Here is a 20004-nt window from a genome sequence, read left to right on the forward strand (position 1 = left end):
CTGCTACAGAACTATGATGGAACAGGGAGCAGCAAGGCGGAGTGCGGCAAGGCCACTGACAGAATGCAGGAAGACAGAGAGCAGCAAGGCAGAGAGAGAGCAGCAAGGCAGACAGCAGCTGGGCAGAGAGCAGCTAGGCAGAGAGCAGCAAGACAGAGATTAGCAAGACAGAGAGCAGCTAGGCAGAGAGCAGCTAGGCAGAGAGCAGCTAGGCAGAGATTAGCAAGACAGAGAGCAGCTAGGCAGAGAGCAGCTAGGCAGAGAGCAGCTAGGCAGAGATTAGCAAGACAGAGAGCAGCTAGGCAGAGAGCAGCTAGGCAGAGAGCAGCTAGGCAGTTAGCAGCTAGGCAGAGAACAGCAAGACAGAGAGCAGCTAGGCAGTTAGCAGCTAGGCAGAGAGCAGCTAGGCAGTTAGCAGCTAGGCAGAGAGCAGCAAGACAGAGATTACCAAAACAGAGAGCAGCTAGGCAGAGAGCAGCTAGGCAGAGATTAGCAAAACAGAGAGCAGCTAGGCAGTTAGCAGCTAGGCAGAGAGCAGCTAGGCAGAGATTAGCAAGACAGAGAGCAGCTAGGCAGAGAGCAGCTAGGCAGAGATTAGCAAAACAGAGAGCAGCTAGGCAGTTAGCAGCTAGGCAGAGAACAGCAAGACAGAGATTAGCAAAACAGAGAGCAGCTAGGCAGAGAGCAGCAAGACAGAGATTAGCAAAACAGAGTGCAGCTAGGCAGAGAGCAGCTAGGCAGAGATAAGCAAAACAGAGTGCAGCTAGGCAGAGTGCAGCTAGGCAGAGTGCAGCTAGGCAGAGAGCAGCTAGGCAGAGAGCAGCTAGGCAGAGATTAGCAAAACAGAGAGCAGCTAGGCAGAGAGCAGCAAAACAGACTGCAGCTAGGCAGAGAGCAGCTAGGCAGAGAGTAGCTAGGCACAGTGCAGCTAGGCAGAGAGAAGCTAGGCAGAGAGCAGCTAGGCAGATCACTGACTCGTTATTTATTCCTGCTCCGAACATAGGAGGGGAATAATGGTTATTACTGGATGAAAAGAAATACATTAACTTGAGAAAGTGTTTAGTTTTCCTTTGAGTTATGTTATTTTCTGAGGAACGATGTAGAGAAAAGACTGCCAGAATAATCTGTCTTTCTCACCGCTTTGATTTTACCAAAGGTGATGTTGTTAAAGCAGTCATCAAAATAAAGAAAGTCGAACACTCCATGTGTAATCTCCCAGCCATTTAATGGGTAGTGGGCAGTCATCCTCACAATTACACGTTTCATTAATGTGAAAATGTATTGCATGCACTGGCAAGTGCCCAGCAATTGTAGGATCCAGGCACGGGTCCCCTATTCACTCCCATGGAATAAATGTTTTATCTACTGCGCAAAGAAACCACGAGAGAGGGAAAAGGAGGGGAGAGTACAAAATGCTGGTAAATCTTGAAAACCTTGAGTTTATTAGTTATTAAGATAAGGTATTCTGGCAGTACTAGACAGATTTACAGGCTTGTTATTAGATAGTTGACTTGTGTGTTTTCTTTCTTGTGGAGAAATGTTTTTGCAGTATTCAGAGATTTCCTGAATCCATAATTAGGGTGACGTGGTGGCCTCAGTAAGCTGATTTTTGCGCTTAGCGATAGCTACAGATGTAGGATCTTAATTTGATCACTCTTTTGTTGGTAAGAATTTTCATGTGCTGCAGGAAATGCAGATGAGATTTTTGATTTACATACATTCACTGAAAACCTGCACTAACACACGGCTATCTTCAAAGTATTGCACTTTTCATGTAGCTAACCACCGATTAAGCAACATCATGGACTCAATGTTCAAATCATGTTGCTACATGATTATTTTGTTATGGCAATTATGATCTTACATCTGCAGCTAAGATTATATGGTGGTTACTGTGGTCGCTGTAGTTGTAAAGGCTTGTTGCTCAATATCTGCCATTACAAATCATTAATACAGAGCTAAAGTTTAGTTCTTAATCCTCGACAGGCTCTCGACTCGCACCACATCATCGCTGAGGTTCACACTGTGAGGCGAGGCAACAAACTGGCACCCACACATTTTAGAGGGCACCTCGTATACACTCAATGATTCAGATGATAAAGAATTAGTTTGAGTTAAAGTGCGCTGCTGGACATGAGGTCACAAAGGCCTCGACCTATGAGCTGAACCAACTCTACTTCACTGGATTCTGGGTCTGGGAACTGTCTCTAATCTCTGGTCTAGAAACCCGATCAGGGGATCGAGACCGAACAATAAACAAAGAAACATTAACACGGCGGAAATATGTTTATCGCTAACGAACTAGTGACAGCAGCAATGCCTTATCCTGTCTCTAACTAGATGCTAAATTATTGATGAATAACAGTATTTGAAGGTCGTTGAAAAGCAATTCGTTTGAGTTTGGCTTTATAACGCCCTTCACTACACCATCAATTACATCAATACAACCCAGGACAGGACAACTCATCAACTGATACAGATGCCGTGCAGAGATTTATACACTACGACCGAGATATCATTAATTACCAGCCACTGTGACAGACAGCGCTGAAACACTAACGAAGGCAGAATAACAGTCATCACCTCTGTGGATTATTCATGTAAATACATGTGAAAGGCATGTCTGTCACAGTCATACCAGGCTATCAGTGTATCGAACCCTGTATTATATTCCCCAGGAGGTATCCTTCCTTTTACTACTAATTAGCCTGAACTATGTTTAGCAGGAACTGCTCCACGGTGGTGTGGTGTCCGCAGTATAACCGGTGTGGTGAGAGGTTGGTGGGGCAGAGAGAAGGGCTGATAAAAGGGTCAGACACTGAAATGACATAGTGAAGTGATAGGGCCTATGTCCACATAAGTGTCCTCTGTCATGTGGTTTGATAGTCCAATAGACTAGTGTGATAAATAATCAATATCCTGTTCAAGACTGGGGTTTTCCTGTCTTTATCATCATATAATAATAATAATAATGATATATGCCATTTTATCCAAATCAATTTAGTCATGCGTCATTTCTTTGAAGAGACGGTCCCGGGAATAAAACTCACTATCCTGGAGTTGCATTTGCCATGTTCTACTGTCTAAGCTACAGAGCACCACGTGTGTGGTGTGTGTGTGTGTGTGTGTGTGTGTGTGTGTGTGTGTGTGTGTGTGTGTGTGTGTGTGTGTGTGTGTGTGTGTGTGTGTGTGTGTGTGTGTGTGTGTGTGTGTGTGTGTGTGTGTGTGTGTGTGCGTGCTAGTCATCTCTAGCATGCTGAGATACCCAGGAGGGAGACACGTGACTGCAATGTCAACAGGAGCGGGGCCTCTGTCCCAGTGGCAGTAGCAGTAATATAACCCCTGGCCTCGGGGGGAAAACCTCCTGCCTGGGAAATGACTTGCTCCATTCCAGGGAAGATTATTTTGGATAGAGAAAAAATTGGCATGGGTTCATTAAATCCCCACTCTTCAGCGTGGGACCACAGAGCCCGAGTCACACCGGAGGACCCATCCATCATTCAAACACTCAATTACCCCTGCATTAATCTTCAGCCAATAGCAACAGCCCGGCCTCATCCACACAATCACAGTTTACATGTTAATCTATCGGCATGGACGTCCAGGCCGTTTGTCTTCCTATTGATTGGACCAGCCAGGACTCCTGGAATCTGCAGATTAACCCCATTGCCCTCCCTCGTTCTCTGTCTCTCGTTCTCTGTCTCTCGTTCTCTGTCTCTCGTTCTCTGTCTCTCGTTCTCTCTCTCTCGTTCTCGCTCTCGTTCTCTCTCTCTTTCTCTCTCACAACTCCACTTATCTCTGTATGGGTTTTCTGAAGTAGCCTACTTCAAGGGGACTTCTATAGCTCTCTCTCTCTTTCTCTCCGTCTCTCTCTCTCTCTCTCACACACACACACACACTTAATTTACTGCTACACTTGCTGGGTGTCCGTGTTAATGTACTACGATAAGGAGAGCAAATGGACAAGGTTAATTAAAAGATAGGGTAGTCAATTTGACACAGTTCTTTTGTCTCTCTCTGGATCGTTGGGACAAAAAACAATGACAGGCCTTTTTCTACCTCAGAAGGGAAGCTCTCCACTCATGGTATATTAGCCATATACCACACCTCCTCGAGCCTTATTGGTTAAATGTCTAACTGAATCCTTTAGTGACATCAGAACAACAGAACAGCTCAGAGGATGATTAAATAAAAGGTGTTTGATGACATCACAGAATTAAATTCATTTTAGATTTGATCTGAAACACATACATCTCCTGTGTGCTCAGTAATGACACGCAATACAGGAGGACCCTGAGAGTAATGACACGCAATACAGGAGGACCCAGAGAATAATGACACGCAATACAGGAGGACCCAGAGAGTAATGACACGTAATACAGGAGGACCCAGAGAGTAATGACACACAATACAGGAGGACCCAGAGAGTAATGACACGCAATACAGGACCCAGAGAGTAATGACACGTAATACAGGAGGACCCAGAGAGTAATGACACGCAATACAGGAGGACCCAGAGAGTAATGACACGTAATACAGGAGGACCCAGAGAGTAATGACACGTAATACAGGAGGACCCAGAGAGTAATGACACGCAATACAGGAGGACCCAGAGAGTAATGACACGTAATACAGGAGGACCCAGAAAGTAATGACACGCAATACAGGAGGACCCAGAGAGTAATGACACGCAATACAGGAGGACCCCAGAGTGTAATGACACGCAATACAGGAGGATCCCAGAGAGTAATGACACGCAATACAGGAGGACCCCAGAGAGTAATGACACGCAATACAGGAGGACCCTGAGAGTAATGACACGCAATACAGGAGGACCCTAGAGTGTAATGACAAGCAATACTGGAGGAACCAGAGAGTAATGACACGCAATACAGGAGGGACAACTGTAGGGAGAGGGAGGGAGGGGGAGAGAGAGGGAGGGATGGAGAGAGTTGGAGATGGAGAGAGAGAGATGGAGAGAGAGAGGGACGAGAGAGAGATGTAGAGAGAGAGAGGGACGAGAGAGAGATGTAGAGAGAGAGAGACGAGAGAGAGATGTAGAGAGAGAGAGGGACGAGAGAGAGATGTAGCGAGAGAGAGAGGGACGAGAGAGAGATGTAGAGAGAGAGAGGGACGAGAGAGAGATGTAGAGAGAGAGATGTAGAGAGAAAGAGAGGGAGAGAGAGAGAGGGATGGAGGGAGAGAGAAAGAGAGGGGGAGAGAGAGAGAGACAGAGAGAGTCTAGCAAACTAGAATGCTATTTGGCCCTAAACAGAGACTACACAGTGGCAGAATACCTGACCACTGACTGACCCAAACTTAAGGAAAGCTTTGACTATGTACAGACTCAGTGAGCATAGCCTTGCTATTGAGAAAGGCCGCCGTAAGCAGACCTGGCTCTCAAGAGAAGACAGGCTATGTGCACACTGCCCACAAAATGAGGTGGAAACTGAGCTGCACTTCTTAACCTCCTGCTAAATGTATGACCATATTAGAGACACATATTTCCCTCAGATTACACAGACCCACAAAGAATTTGAAAACAAAACGATTTTGATAAACTCCCATATCTACTCGGTGAAATACCACAACATGCCATCACAGCAGCAAGATTTGTGACCTGTTGACACAAGAAAAGGACAACCAGTGAAGAACAAACACCATTGTAAATACAACCCATATTTATGTTTATTTATTTTCCCTCTTGTACTTTAACCATTTGTACATCGTTACAACACTGTATATAGACATAATATGACATTTGTAATGTCTTTATTCTTTTGGAACTTCTGTGAGTGTAATGTTTACTGTTAATTTGTATTGTTTATTTATATTTTGTTTATTATCTACTTCACTTGCTTTGGCAAAATTAACATACAGTTGAAGTCAGAATTACATACACTTAGGTTGGTGTCAGGATCGTCGTAAAAAGTGGACCAAAATGCAGCGGGTATATGAATACTCATCTTCTTTTATTAGAAGGAAACCAAAACTACCCACAAACCCCATGGAAAAACACCCCTACTAAATAGGACCTTCAATTAGAGGCAACGAGGAACAGCTGCCTCCAATTGAAGGTCAGCCCAATTAACTAAACATAGAAATATAAGAACTAGAACGAACATAGAAATATATTAACATAGAACATAACCCCCAAAAAAAACGAAACACACAAAACAAACACACCCCTGCCACGTCCTGACCAACTACAATAACAAAATGACCCCTTTGCTGGTCAGGACGTGACAGTTGGAGTCATTAAAACTCATTTTTCAACCACTCCACAAATTACTTGTTAACAAAGTATTGTTTTGGCAAGTCGGTTAGGACATCTACTTTGTGCATGACACAAGTAATTTTTCCAACAACTGTTTGCAGACAGATTATTTCACTTATAATTTACTGTATCACAATTCCAGTGGGTCAGAAGTTTCCATACACTAAGTTGACTGTGCCTTTAAACATATTGGAAAATTCCAGAAAATGATGTCATGGCTTCAGAAGCTTCTGATAGCCTAATTGACATCGTTTGAGTCAATTGGAGGTGTACCGGTGGATTTGTTTCAAGGCCTACCTTCAAACTCAGTGCCTCTTTGCTTGACATCATGGGAAAATCAAAATAAATCAGCCAAGCCCTCCACAAGTCTGGTTCATCCTTGGGAGCAATTTCCAAATGCCTGAAGGTACCATGTTCATCTGTACAACAATAGTACGCAAGTATAAACACCATGGGACCACGCAGCCGTCATACCGCTCAGGAAGGAGACGCGTTCTGTCTCCTAGAGATGAACGTACTTTGGTGCGAAAAGTGCAAATCAATCTCAAAACAACAGCAAAGGACTTTTTGGAGGGAAACATGTACAAAAGGATCTATATCCACAGTAAAACGAGTCCTATATCGACATAACCTGAAAGGCCGCTCAGCAAGGAAGAAGCCACTGCTCCAAAACCGCCATAAAAAAGCCAGACTACGGTTTGCAACTGCACATGGGGACAAAGATCGTACATTTTGGAGAAATGTCCTCTGTTCTGATGAAACAACAATAGATCTGTTTGGCCATAATGACCATAGTTATGTTTGGAGGAAAAAGTGGGAGGCTTGCAAGTCAAAGAACACCATCCCAACCGTGAAGCACGGGGGTGGCAGCATCATGTTGTGGGGGTGCTTTGCTGCAGGAGGGACTTGTGCTCTTCACAAAATAGATGGTATCATAAGGTTGGAAAATCATGTGGATATATTGAGGCAACATCTCAAGTCATCAGTCAGGAAGTTAAAGCTTGGTCGCAAATGGGTCTTCCAAATGGACAATGACCCCAAGCATACTTCCAAAGCTGTGGCAAAATGGATTAAGGACAACAAAGTCAAGGTAACGGAGTGGCCATCACAAAGCCCTGACCTCAATCCCATAGAAAATGTGTGGGCAGAACTGAAAAAACATGTGCGAGCAAGGAGGCCTACAAACCTGACTCAGTTACACCCGCTCTGTCAGGAGGAATGAGCCAAAATTCACCCAACTTATTGTGGGAAGCTTGTGGAAGGCTACCCTAAACATTTGACCCAAGTTAAACAATTTATAGGCAATGCTACCAAATACTAATAGAATGTCTACTATTATTCTGACATTTCACATTCTTAAAATAAAGTGGTGATCCTAACTGACCTAAGACAGGGCATTTTTACTAGGATTAAATGTCAGGAATTGTGAAAAACTGAGTTTAAATGTATTTGGCTAAGGTGTATGTAAACTTCTGACTTCAACTGTATGTTCCCCATGCCAATAAAGCCCCCTGAATGAGAGAGAGAGAGAGTTCTGTATCCCGTCGTCTCTGTGCAGCCCAGATGGGGTCAGTGTCTCTGGTGTAGTAGTGCTCTCTGTAACAGACACTGTATCCTCAGCCCAGAGCCCACTGGAGAGAGGACAGCACAGGGAGAGGAGCAGGGAGAGGAGCAGGGAGAGGAGCGGGCCTAAATTGAAAACAGCAGTCCCCAAGGTTAGAGCACATCAATCCTGCTATACTGGATGTCTGGGAAGAGAAGAAGAGGAAGTAAAGCAGAATGAACAGAGCTGTGGAGGAGAGCAAGTTGGGAAGAGGGAGCGAGTGAGAGGTGGGAGGGGGCAGCGCAGAAAGAAAGAAAGAAAGAGAGAGCGCACAGAGAGAGAGAGAGGGGGGAGAGGGAGTGCAGTGAGAGAGAGAGCACACGGAGAGAGAGAAAGGGAAAGAACACAAAGAGAGAGATAGGGAGCGCGAGAGTACAGAGAGAGAGAGGGAGAGCACAGAGAGAGAGAGGGAGACCACAGAGAGAGGGAGAGAACACAAAGAGAGAGATAGGGAGCTCGAGAGCACAGAGAGAGAAAGGGAGAGCACACAGAGAGAGAGAGGGGAGAGAGAGAGAGGGAGAGCACACACAGAGAGAGAGGGGGGAGAGAGCGAGGGAGAGTGAGAGCACAGAGAGAGAGAGGGAGAGCACACAGAGAGAGGGGGAGAGAACACAGAGAGAGAATGGGAGAGCACAGAGAGAGAATGGGAGAGCACAGAGAGAGAGAGAGGGAGAGAACACAGAGAGAGAGAGGGAGAGAACACAGAGAGAGAGAGGGAGAGAACACAGAGAGAGAGAGGGAGAGCACAGAGAGAGAGGGAGAGCACAGAGAGTGAGAGGGAGAGCTCAGCAGAGCAAGAAAACGAACGCAAGAGTAGAAAGGAGCTCTGATAGTGAGACGGGCCGGGAGAGAAAGCAGCAGAGAGAGAGAGAGAGAGAGATAATAAAGCCGGCGACAGAGAGACAGTTCAGTCGTCAGGAATTACAACACTGCCATGCAACCTTAGTGTGGGTGGATGATTTGGGGCTGTCGTTGGATGCCAGACCGTGCCGTGCAGTCCGAGTCCTGGGCATCACTGCAATGAGGTAGGGCTGCAGAGGGAGAGGGAGCAGGGCTGTCTGTGTTAGTGGGTAGATGAAACATTGTCTGCAGGGATGTGTGACGGAAATATACTCGTTCCTCTAGTTTAATTTATCCTACATGCAGGATATTTATAGGTTTTCAGTTGATACGACAGTGAAGTTATAGTCTGCTTTATTCTGCTTCATACAGTAGCTACTATTCTCCTGTGCGATCAGAGGAACTGGACTCTGGGATCTTTTCCCATCAGCCACAGAGAGCAGTGATGATTTGAAGGCCTGTCGGGACAAGGAGGTGTCACCATGAAGGTTTTTAGTCGTTCTCTATATGAAGTTACGGCTTCTAGCCTTGACATGACATGGTGGGTATAAAGCATGTCTGGCTGCTGTGATTCCCGGGGGAAAATAATCTGGTACTGGTCGTCAGTGAGAACTATGAGACTTGTGGTGCTCAATATGGTATTATGTGGAGTATAAATCTAGACGGGTGAATTTATGACTTGTTATGGAAGTGCTCTGTCATAAGTTGTCAGACTGTCGTCAGAGATTTCTGAGTTTCTGACCTGGTATATAAATATATATAATACATATACTGTAGTGTCCCTAATAACAACAGGCAGAATGTGGTGGGGGGGACTTAGAGTGTCATAGAGTGAGGGGCTGTGGGTGTGGAGGTGTAGGGGTGTAGGGGTGTAGAGGTGTAGGTGTAGAAGTGTAGGGGTGTAGAGGTGTAGGGGTGTAGGGGTGTAGAGGTGTAGGGGTGTAGAGGTGTAGGGGTGTGTGTAGAGGTGTAGGAGTGTAGGGGTGTAGAGTTGTAGAGGTGTAGAGGTGTAGGGGTATAGAGGCGTACAGGTGTAGAGGTGTAGAGTTGTAGAGGTGTAGGGGTGTAGGGGTGTGTGTAGTGGAGTAGGGTGTGTAGGTGTATATGGGTGTAGAGGTGTAGGGGTGTAGGGGTGTGTGTAGGGGTGTAGAGGTGCAGAGGTGAAGGGGTGTGTGTAGTGGAGTAGGGTGTGTAGGTGTATATGGGTGTAGAGGTGTAGGGGTGTGTTTAGGGATACATGGGTGTAGAGGTGTAGGGGTGTAGAGGTGTGTGTAGGGGTGTAGGGGTGTAGAGGCGTGGGTGTAGAGGTGTAGAGGTGTAGGAGTATAGGGGTGTAGAGGTGTAGAGGTGTAGGGGTGTAGGGGTGTGTGTAGAGGTTTAGGGGTGTAGGGGTGTAGAGGTGTAGGGGTGTAGAGGTGTAGGGGTGTAGAGGTGTAGAGGTGTAGGGATGTGTGTAGGGGTGTAGAGGTGTAGAGTTGTAGAGGTGTAGAGGTGTAGGGGTATAGAGGCGTACAGGTGTAGAGGTGTAGAGGTGTAGAGGTGTAGGGGTGTAGGGGTGTAGGGGTGTGTGTAGTGGAGTAGGGTGTGTAGGTGTATATGGGTGTAGAGGTGTGGGGTGTGTGTAGGGGTGTAGAGGTGCAGAGGTGAAGGGGTGTAGGGGTGTGTGTAGTGGAGTAGGGTGTGTAGGTGTATATGGGTGTAGAGGTGTAGGGGTGTGTTTAGGGGTACATGGGTGCAGAGGTGTAGGGGTGTAGAGGTGTGTGTAGGGGTGTAGGGTGTGTAGGGGTGTAGAAGTGTAGGGGTGTAGAGGTGTAGGAGTATAGGGGTGTAGAGGTGTAGAGGTGTAGGGGTGTAGGGGTGTGTGTAGAGGTGTAGGGCTGTAGGGGTGTAGAGGTGTTGGGGTGTAGAGGTGTAGGGGTGTAGAGGTGTAGGGATGTGTGTAGGGGTTTAGAGGTGTAGAGGTGTAGGGGTGTAGAGGTGTAGAGGTGTTGGGGTGTAGAGGTGTAGAGGTGTAGGGATGTGTGTAGGGGTGTAGAGGTGTAGAGGTGTAGGGGTGTAGAGGTGTAGGGGTGTAGGGGTGTAGAGGTGTAGAGGTGTAGGGGTGTAGAGGTGTAGGGATGTGTGTAGGGGTGTAGAGGTGTAGGGGTGTAGGTGTGTAGGTGTGTAGGGGTGTAGGGGTGTAGAGGTGTAGAGGTGTAGGGATGTGTGTAGGGGTGTAGAGGTGTAGAGGTGTAGGGGTGTAGAGGTGTAGGGGTGTAGAGCTGTAGAGGTGTAGGGGTGTAGGGGTGTAGAAGTGTAGAGGTGTAGGGGTGTAGAGGTGTAGGGGTGTGTGTAGGGGTGTAGAGGTGTAGAGGTGTAGGGGTGTAGAGGTGTAGAGGTGGAGGTGTGTGTGTGTAGAGGTGTAGGGGTGTAGAGGTGTAGGGGTGTAGAGGTGTAGGGGTGTAGAGGTGTAGATGTGGAGGTGTGTGTGTAGAGGTGTAGGGGTGTAGAGGTGTAGGGGTGTAGGGGTGTAGAGGTGTAGGGGTGTAGAGGTGTAGAGGTGTAGGGGTGAAAAGGTGTAGGGGTGTGTGTAGGGGTGTAGGAGTGTAGAGGTGAAGAGGTGTAGGGGTGTGTGTAGGGGTGTGTGGGTGTAGGGGTGTAGGGGTGTAGGGGTGTAGAGGTGTAGAGGTGTAGGGGTGTGTGTAGGGGTGTAGAGGTGTAGAGGTGTAGAGGTGTGTGTAGGGGTGTGTGTAGAGGTGTACGGGTGTAGCGGTGTAGGGGTGTAGAGGTGTAGAGGTGTAGGGGTGTGTGTAGGGGTGTAGAGGTGTGTGTAAGGGTGTGTGTAGAGGTGTAGGGGTATAGAGTTGTAGGGGTGTAGAGGTGTAGGGGTGTGGAGGTGTAGTGGTGTAGAGGTGTAGAGGTGTAGGGGTGTAGGGGTGTAGAGGTGTGTGTAGTGGAGTAGGGTGTGTAGGTGTATATGGGTGTAGAGGTGTAGGGGTGTGTGTAGGGGTGTAGAGGTGCAGAGGTGAAGGGGTGTAGGGGTGTGTGTAGTGGAGTAGGGTGTGTAGGTGTATATGGGTGTAGAGGTGTAGGGGTGTGTTTAGGGGTACATGGGTGCAGAGGTGTAGGGGTGTAGAGGTGTGTGTAGGGGTGTAGGGTGTGTAGGGGTGTAGAAGTGTAGGGGTGTAGAGGTGTAGGAGTATAGGGGTGTAGAGGTGTAGAGGTGTAGGGGTGTAGGGGTGTGTGTAGAGGTGTAGGGCTGTAGGGGTGTAGGGGTGTAGAGGTGTAGGGGTGTAGAGGTGTAGGGGTGTAGAGGTGTAGGGATGTGTGTAGGGGTTCAGAGGTGTAGAGGTGTAGGGGTGTAGAGGTGTTGGGGTGTAGAGGTGTAGAGGTGTAGGGATGTGTGTAGGGGTGTAGAGGTGTAGAGGTGTAGGGGTGTAGAGGTGTAGGGGTGTAGAGGTGTAGGGGTGTAGAGGTATAGGGGTGTAGAGGTGTAGAGGTGTAGAGGTGTAGGGGTGTAGGGGTGTAGGGATGTGTGTAGGGGTGTAGAGGTGTAGGGGTGTAGAGGTGTAGGGGTGTAGGTGTGTAGGTGTGTAGGGGTGTAGGGGTGTAGAGGTGTAGAGGTGTAGGGGTGTAGAGGTGTAGAGGTGTAGGGATGTGTGTAGGGGTGTAGAGGTGTAGAGGTGTAGGGGTGTAGAGGTGTAGGGGTGTAGAGGTGTAGGGGTGTAGGGGTGTAGAAGTGTAGAGGTGTAGGGGTGTAGAGGTGTAGGGGTGTGTGTAGGGGTGTAGAGGTGTAGAGGTGTAGGGGTGTAGAGGTGTAGAGGTGGAGGTGTGTGTGTGTAGAGGTGTAGGGGTGTAGAGGTGTAGGGGTGTAGAGGTGTAGGGTTGTAGAGGTGTAGAGATGGAGGTGTGTGTGTAGAGGTGTAGGGGTGTAGAGGTGTAGGGGTGTAGAGGTGTAGAGGTGTAGGGGTGAAAAGGTGTAGGGGTGTGTGTAGGAGTGTATGGGTGTAGGGGTGTAGGGGTGTAGAGGTGTAGAGGTGTAGGGGTGTGTGTAGGGGTGTGTGGGTGTTGGGGTGTAGGGGGTGTAGGGGTGTAGAGGTGTAGAGGTGTAGGGGTGTGTGTAGGGGTGTAGAGGTGTGTGTAGGGGTGTGTGTAGAGGTGTACGGGTGTAGGGGTGTAGGGGTGTAGAGGTGTAGAGGTGTAGGGGTGTGTGTAGGGGTGTAGAGGTGTGTGTAAGGGTGTGTGTAGAGGTGTAGGGGTATAGAGGTGTAGGGGTGTAGAGGTGTAGGGGTGTGGAGGGGTAGTGGTGTAGAGGTGTAGAGGTGTAGGGGTGTAGGAGTGTAGAGTTGTAGAGGTGTGTGTAGGGGTGTGTGTAGAGGTGTAGGGGTGTAGAGGTGTAGAGGTGTAGGGGTGTAGAGGTATAGGAGTGTAGAGGTGTAAGGGTGTAGAGGTGTAGGGGTGTAGAGGTGTAGAGGTGTAGGGATGTAGGGGTGTAGGGGTGTGTGTAGGGGTGTAGGGGTGTGTGTAGAGGTGTAGAGGTCTAGATGTGTAGGGGTGAAGAGGTGTAGGGGTGTAGAGGTGTAGGGGTGTGTTTAGAGGTGTAGGGGTGTAGAGGTGTAGGGATGTAGGGGTGTGTGTAGGGGTGTAGGGGTGTGTGTAGAGGTGTAGATGTGTAGGGGTGTAGAGGTGTGTGTAGAGGTGTGTGTCGGGGTGTAGGGGTGTGTGTAGGGGTGTAGGGGTGTAGAGGTGTAGGGCTGTGTTTAGGGGTGTAGAGGTGTGTGTGGGGGTGTAGAGGTGCAGAAGTGTAGGGGTGTAGGGGTGTATAGGTGTAGGGGTGTGTGTATGGGGTGTAGGGGTGTATAGGTGTAGGGGTGTGTGTATGGGTGTAGAGGTGTGTGTAGAGGTGTAGGGGTGTAGGGGTGTGTTTAGTGGTGTAGGGTGTGTAGGGGTCTCGAGCTATAGGGGTGTAGAGGTGTAAGGGTGTAGAGGTATAGAGGTGTGTGTAGAGGTGTAGGGGTGTAGATTTGTAGGGGTGTGTGTAGGAGTGTATGGGTGTAGAGGTGTAGAGGTGTGTGTAGAGGTGTAGGGGTGTAGGGGTGTGTGTAGGAGTGTATGGGTGTAGAGGTGTAGGGGTGTGTGTAGGGGTGTATGGGTGTAGAGGTGTAGGGGTGTTGATGTGTGTGTAGAGGTGTAGGGGGTGTATAGGTGTGTAGAGGTTTAGAGGTGTGTGTAGAGGTGTAGGGGTGTAGGGGTGTAGAGGTGTAGGGCTGTGTTTAGGGGTGTAGAGGTGTGTGTAGGGGTGTAGAGGTGCAGAAGTGTAGGGGTGTAGGGGTGTTTAGGTGTAGGGGTGTAGAGATGTGTGTAGGGGTGTAGGGGTGTGTGTAGGGGTGTATGGGTGTAGAGGTGTGTGTAGAGGTGTAGGGGTGTAGGGGTGTAGGGGTGTGTGTAGGAGTGTATGGGTGTAGAGGTGTAGGGGTGTGTGTAGGGGTGTATGGGTGTAGAGGTGTAGGGGTGTTGATGTGTGTGTAGAGGTGTAGGGGTGTATAGGTGTGTTTAGAGGTGTAGAGGTGTGTGTAGAGGTGTAGGGGTGTAGAGGTGTAGGGGCTGTGTTTAGGGGTGTAGAGGTGTGTGTAGGGGTGTAGAGGTGCAGAAGTGTAGGGGTGTAGGGGTGTATAGGTGTAGGGGTGTAGAGAAGTGTGTAGGGGTGTAGGGGTGTGTTTAGTGGTGTAGGGTGTGTAGGGGTCTCGAGCTATAGGGGTGTAGAGGTGTAGGGGTGTAGAGGTGTAGAGGTGTGTGTAGAGGTGTAGGGGTGTAGAGGTGTAGGGGGTGTGTGTAGGAGTGTATGGGTGTAGAGGTGTAGAGGTGTGTGTAGTGGTGTAGAGGTGTAGGGGTGTAGAGGTATAGGGGTGTGTGTAGGAGTGTATGGGTGTAGAGGTGTAGGGGTGTGTGTAGAGGTATATGGGTGTAGAGGTGTAGGGGTGTTGATGTGTGTGTAGAGGTGTAGGGGTGTAGAGGTGTAGGGGTGTGTGTAGGAGTGTATGGGTGTAGAGGTGTAGAGGTGTGTGTAGAGGTGTAGAGGTGTAGGGGTGTAGGGGTGTAGAGGTGTAGGGGTGTGTGTAGGAGTGTATGGGTGTAGAGGTGTAGGGGTGTGTGTAGGGGTGTATGGGTTTAGAGGTGTAGGGGTGTTGATGTGTGTGTAGAGGTGTAGGGGTGTAGAGGTGTGTGTAGAGGTGTAGAGGTGTAGAGGTGTAGGGGTGTGTGTAGTGGTGTAGGGTGTGTAGGGTTGTGTGGAGGGCACAGGAGGTAGGTGGCAAATTAATTGGGGAGGGTGGGTTAACGGTAGTGACTGGAGTGGAATCAGTGGAATGGTATCAAATACATCAAACACATGGTTTCTATGGTTTCATACGTTTGATACATTCCATGTACTCTGTTCCAGACATTATTATGAGCCGTCCTCCCCTCATCAGCCTCCACTGGTGTAGGGATGTGATTAGGGGTGTATGTGTGTGATTAGGGGTGTAGGGATGTGATTATGGGTATAGGGGGTGTGATTAGGGGCGTAGGGGTGTGATTAGGGGTGTAGGGATGTGATTAGGGGTGTTGGGATGTGATTATGAGTGTAGGGATGTGATTAGGGGTGTAGGGGTGTGATTATGGGTGTAGGGATGTGATTATGGGTGTATGGATGTGATTAGGGGTGTGATTAGGGGTGTAGGGATGTGATTAGGGGTGTAGGGGTGTGATTAGGGGTGTAGAGATATGATTAGGGGTATAGGGGTGTGATTAGGGTGTAGGGGTGTGATTAGGGGTGTAGGGGTGTGATTAGGGGGGTGTAGGGGTGTGATTAGGGGTGTAGGGATGTGATTAGGGGTGAAGGGGTGTGATTAGGGGTATAGGGATGTGATTAGGGGAGCATGGATGTGATTAGGGGTGTGGTTAGGCGTATAGGGATGTGATTAGTGGTGTAGGAGTGTGATTAGGGGTATAGGGATGTGATTCAGGGTGTGATTAGGGGTGTAGGGGTGTGATTAGGGGTGTAGGGATGTGATTAGGGGTGTATGGATGTCATAAGGGGTTTAGGGGTGTGATTAGGGGTGTAGGGGTGTGATTAGGGGTGTAGGGGTGTGATTAGGTGTGTTGGGATGTGATTATGAGTGTAGGGATGTGATTAGGAGTGTAGGGGTGTGATTATGGGTGTAGGGATGTGATTATGGGTGTAGGGGTGTGATTAGGGGTGTAGGGGTGTGATTAGGGGTGTAGGAATGTGATTAGGGGTGAAGGGGTGTGATTAGGGGTGTAGGGGTGTTATTAGGGGTATAGGGATGTGATTAGGAGTGTATGGATGTGATTAGGGGTGTAGGGGTGTGGTTAGGCATATATTGATGTGATTAGTGGTGTAGGAGTGTGATTAGGGGTATGGGGATGTGATTAGGGGTTATTGGGATGTGATTCAGGTTGTAGGGGTGTGATTAGGGGTGTAGGGGTGTGATTGGGGGTGTAGGGATGTGATTAGGGGTGTGTGGATGTCATAAGGGGGTTAGGGGTGTGTGTAGGGGTGTATGGGTGTAGAGGTGTAGGGGTGTTGATGTGTGTGTAGAGGTGTAGGGGTGTATAGGTGTGTGTAGAGGTTTAGAGGTGTGTGTAGAGGTGTAGGGGTGTAGGGGTGTAGAGGTGTAGGGCTGTGTTTAGGGGTGTAGAGGTGTGTGTAGGGGTGTAGAGGTGCAGAAGTGTAGGGGTGTAGGGGTGTATAGGTGTAGGGGTGTAGAGATGTGTGTAGGGGTGTAGGGGTGTGTGTAGGGGTGTATGGGTGTAGAGGTGTGTGTAGAGGTGTAGGGGTGTAGGGGTGTAGGGGTGTGTGTAGGAGTGTATGGGTGTAGAGGTGTAGGGGTGTGTGTAGGGGTGTATGGGTGTAGAGGTGTAGGGGTGTTGATGTGTGTGTAGAGGTGTAGGGGTGTATAGGTGTGTGTAGAGGTGTAGAGGTGTGTGTAGAGGTGTAGGGGTGTAGAGGTGTAGGGCTGTGTTTAGGGGTGTAGAGGTGTGTGTAGGGGTGTAGAGGTGCAGAAGTGTAGGGGTGTAGGGGTGTATAGGTGTAGGGGTGTAGAAAGTGTGTAGGGGTGTAGGGGTGTGTTTAGTGGTGTAGGGTGTGTAGGGGTCTCGAGCTATAGGGGTGTAGAGGTGTAGGGGTGTAGAGGTGTAGAGGTGTGTGTAGAGGTGTAGGGGTGTAGAGGTGTAGGGGTGTGTGTAGGAGTGTATGGGTGTAGAGGTGTAGAGGTGTGTGTAGAGGTGTAGAGGTGTAGGGGTGTAGAGGTATAGGGGTGTGTGTAGGAGTGTATGGGTGTAGAGGTGTAGGGGTGTGTGTAGAGGTATATGGGTGTAGAGGTGTAGGGGTGTTGATGTGTGTGTAGAGGTGTAGGGGTGTAGAGGTGTAGGGGTGTGTGTAGGAGTGTATGGGTGTAGAGGTGTAGAGGTGTGTGTAGAGGTGTAGAGGTGTAGGGGTGTAGGGGTGTAGAGGTGTAGGGGTGTGTGTAGGAGTGTATGGGTGTAGAGGTGTAGGGGTGTGTGTAGGGGTGTATGGGTTTAGAGGTGTAGGGGTGTTGATGTGTGTGTAGAGGTGTAGGGGTGTAGAGGTGTGTGTAGAGGTGTAGAGGTGTAGAGGTGTAGGGGTGTGTGTAGTGGTGTAGGGTGTGTAGGGTTGTGTGGAGGGCACAGGAGGTAGGTGGCAAATTAATTGGGGAGGGTGGGTTAACGGTAGTGACTGGAGTGGAATCAGTGGAATGGTATCAAATACATCAAACACATGGTTTCTATGGTTTCATACGTTTGATACATTCCATGTACTCTGTTCCAGACATTATTATGAGCCGTCCTCCCCTCATCAGCCTCCACTGGTGTAGGGATGTGATTAGGGGTGTATGTGTGTGATTAGGGGTGTAGGGATGTGATTATGGGTATAGGGGTGTGATTAGGGGCGTAGGGGTGTGATTAGGGGTGTAGGGATGTGATTAGGGGTGTTGGGATGTGATTATGAGTGTAGGGATGTGATTAGGGGTGTAGGGGTGTGATTATGGGTGTAGGGATGTGATTATGGGTGTATGGATGTGATTAGGGGTGTGATTAGGGGTGTAGGGATGTGATTAGGGGTGTAGGGGTGTGATTAGGGGTGTAGAGATATGATTAGGGGTATAGGGGTGTGATTAGGGTGTAGGGGTGTGATTAGGGGTGTAGGGGTGTGATTAGGGGTGTAGGGGTGTGATTAGGGGTGTAGGGATGTGATTAGGGGTGAAGGGGTGTGATTAGGGGTATAGGGATGTGATTAGGGGAGCATGGATGTGATTAGGGGTGTGGTTAGGCGTATAGGGATGTGATTAGTGGTGTAGGAGTGTGATTAGGGGTATAGGGATGTGATTCAGGGTGTGATTAGGGGTGTAGGGGGTGTGATTAGGGGTGTAGGGATGTGATTAGGGGGTGTATGGATGTCATAAGGGGTTTAGGGGTGTGATTAGGGGTGTAGGGGTGTGATTAGGGGTGTAGGGGTGTGATTAGGTGTGTTGGGATGTGATTATGAGTGTAGGGATGTGATTAGGAGTGTAGGGGTGTGATTATGGGTGTAGGGATGTGATTATGGGTGTAGGGGTGTGATTAGGGGTGTAGGGGTGTGATTAGGGGTGTAGGAATGTGATTAGGGGTGAAGGGGTGTGATTAGGGGTGTAGGGGTGTTATTAGGGGTATAGGGATGTGATTAGGAGTGTATGGATGTGATTAGGGGTGTAGGGGTGTGGTTAGGCATATATTGATGTGATTAGTGGTGTAGGAGTGTGATTAGGGGTATGGGGATGTGATTAGGGGTTATTGGGATGTGATTCAGGTTGTAGGGGTGTGATTAGGGGTGTAGGGGTGTGATTGGGGGTGTAGGGATGTGATTAGGGGTGTGTGGATGTCATAAGGGGTTAGGGGTGTGATTAGGGGTGTAGGGGTGTGATTAGGGGTGTAGGGGTGTGATTAGTGGTGTAGGTGTGTGATTAGGGGTGTAGGGATTTCATAAGGGATGTAGGGGTGTGTTTAAGGGTGTAGGGGTGTGATTAGGGGTGTAGCGGTGTGATTAAGGGTTTAGGGGTGTGATTAGGGGTGTAGGGGTGTGATTAGGGGTGTAGGGGTGTGATTAGGGGTGTGATTAGGGTTGTATGGATATCATAAGGGGTGTAGGGATTTGATAAGGGGTGTAGGGGTGTGATTAGCGGTGTATGGATGTGATTAGGGGTGTAGGGATGTGATTAGGGGTGTAGGGATGTGATTAGTGGTGTAGGGATTTGATTAGGGGTGTAGGGATGTGATTCGGGGTGTAGGGGTGTGATTAGGGGTTAGGGGTGTGATTATGGGTGTAGGGGTGTGATTAGCAGTGTATGGATGTGATTAGGGGTGTAGGGGTGTGATTAGGGGTGTAGGGATGTCATAAGGGGTGTAGGGGTGTGATTAGGGGCGTGATTAGGGGTGTAGGGGTGTGATTAGGGGTGTAGGGGTGTGATTAGGGTTGTATGGATATCATAAGGGGTGTAGGGATTTGATAAGGGGTGTAGGGGTGTGATTAGGGGTGTAGGGATGTGATTAGGGGTGTATGGATATCATAAGGGGTGTAGGGATTTGATAAGGGGTGTAGGGGTGTGATTAGCGGTGTATGGATGTGATTAGGGGTGTAGGGATGTGATTATGGGTGTAGGGATGTGATTAGGGGTGTAGGGATTTGATTAGGGGTGTAGGGATGTGATTCGGGGTGTAGGGGTGTGATTAGGGGTTAGGGGTGTGATTAGGGGTGTAGGGGTGTGATTAGCAGTGTATGGATGTGATTAGGGGTGTAGGGGTGTGATTAGGAGTGTAGGGATGTCATAAGGGGTGTAGGGGTGTGATTAGGGGCGTAGCGGTGTGATTAAGGGTGTAGGGGTGTGATTAGGCGTGTAGGGATGTGATTAGGGGTGTAGGGATGTGATTAGTGGTGTATCAATGGGATTAGGGGTGTAGGGGTGTGATTAGGGGTGTAGAGATGTGATTAGGGGTGTAGGGGTGTGATTAGGGGTATAGGCATGTGATTAGGGGAGCATGGATGTGATTAGGGGTGTGGTTAGGCGTATAGGGATGTGATTAGTGGTGTAGGAGTGTGATTAGGGGTATAGGGATGTGATTCAGGGTGTGATTAGGGGTGTAGGGGTGTGATTAGGGGTGTAGGGATGTAATTAGGGGTGTATGGATGTCATAAGGGGTTTAGGGGTGTGATTAGGGGTGTAGGGGTGTGATTAGGGGTGTAGGGGTG

General features: G+C 48.8%; 1 protein-coding gene across 7 annotated transcripts in view; it reads left to right on the top strand.

Annotated features, from left to right (window-relative positions):
* Nucleotides 1-20004, top strand: part of LOC106566486 (extracellular sulfatase Sulf-2) — a 283200-nt gene that overhangs the window by 180410 nt on the left and 82786 nt on the right. The window contains exon 1 of one of the 7 annotated variants that reach the window (XM_045692957.1): nucleotides 8586-8905. The exons of the other annotated variants lie outside the window; for them this stretch is intronic. The gene's annotated coding sequence lies outside the window, so the exon portion shown is untranslated. Of the gene's footprint in view, nucleotides 1-8585; nucleotides 8906-20004 lie in introns of those variants that run through there. 7 annotated transcript variants of the gene reach the window in all.

This window comes from Salmo salar, chromosome ssa13 (genome assembly GCF_905237065.1).
Source record: "Salmo salar chromosome ssa13, Ssal_v3.1, whole genome shotgun sequence".
NCBI classification, from domain to species: domain Eukaryota; kingdom Metazoa; phylum Chordata; class Actinopteri; order Salmoniformes; family Salmonidae; genus Salmo; species Salmo salar.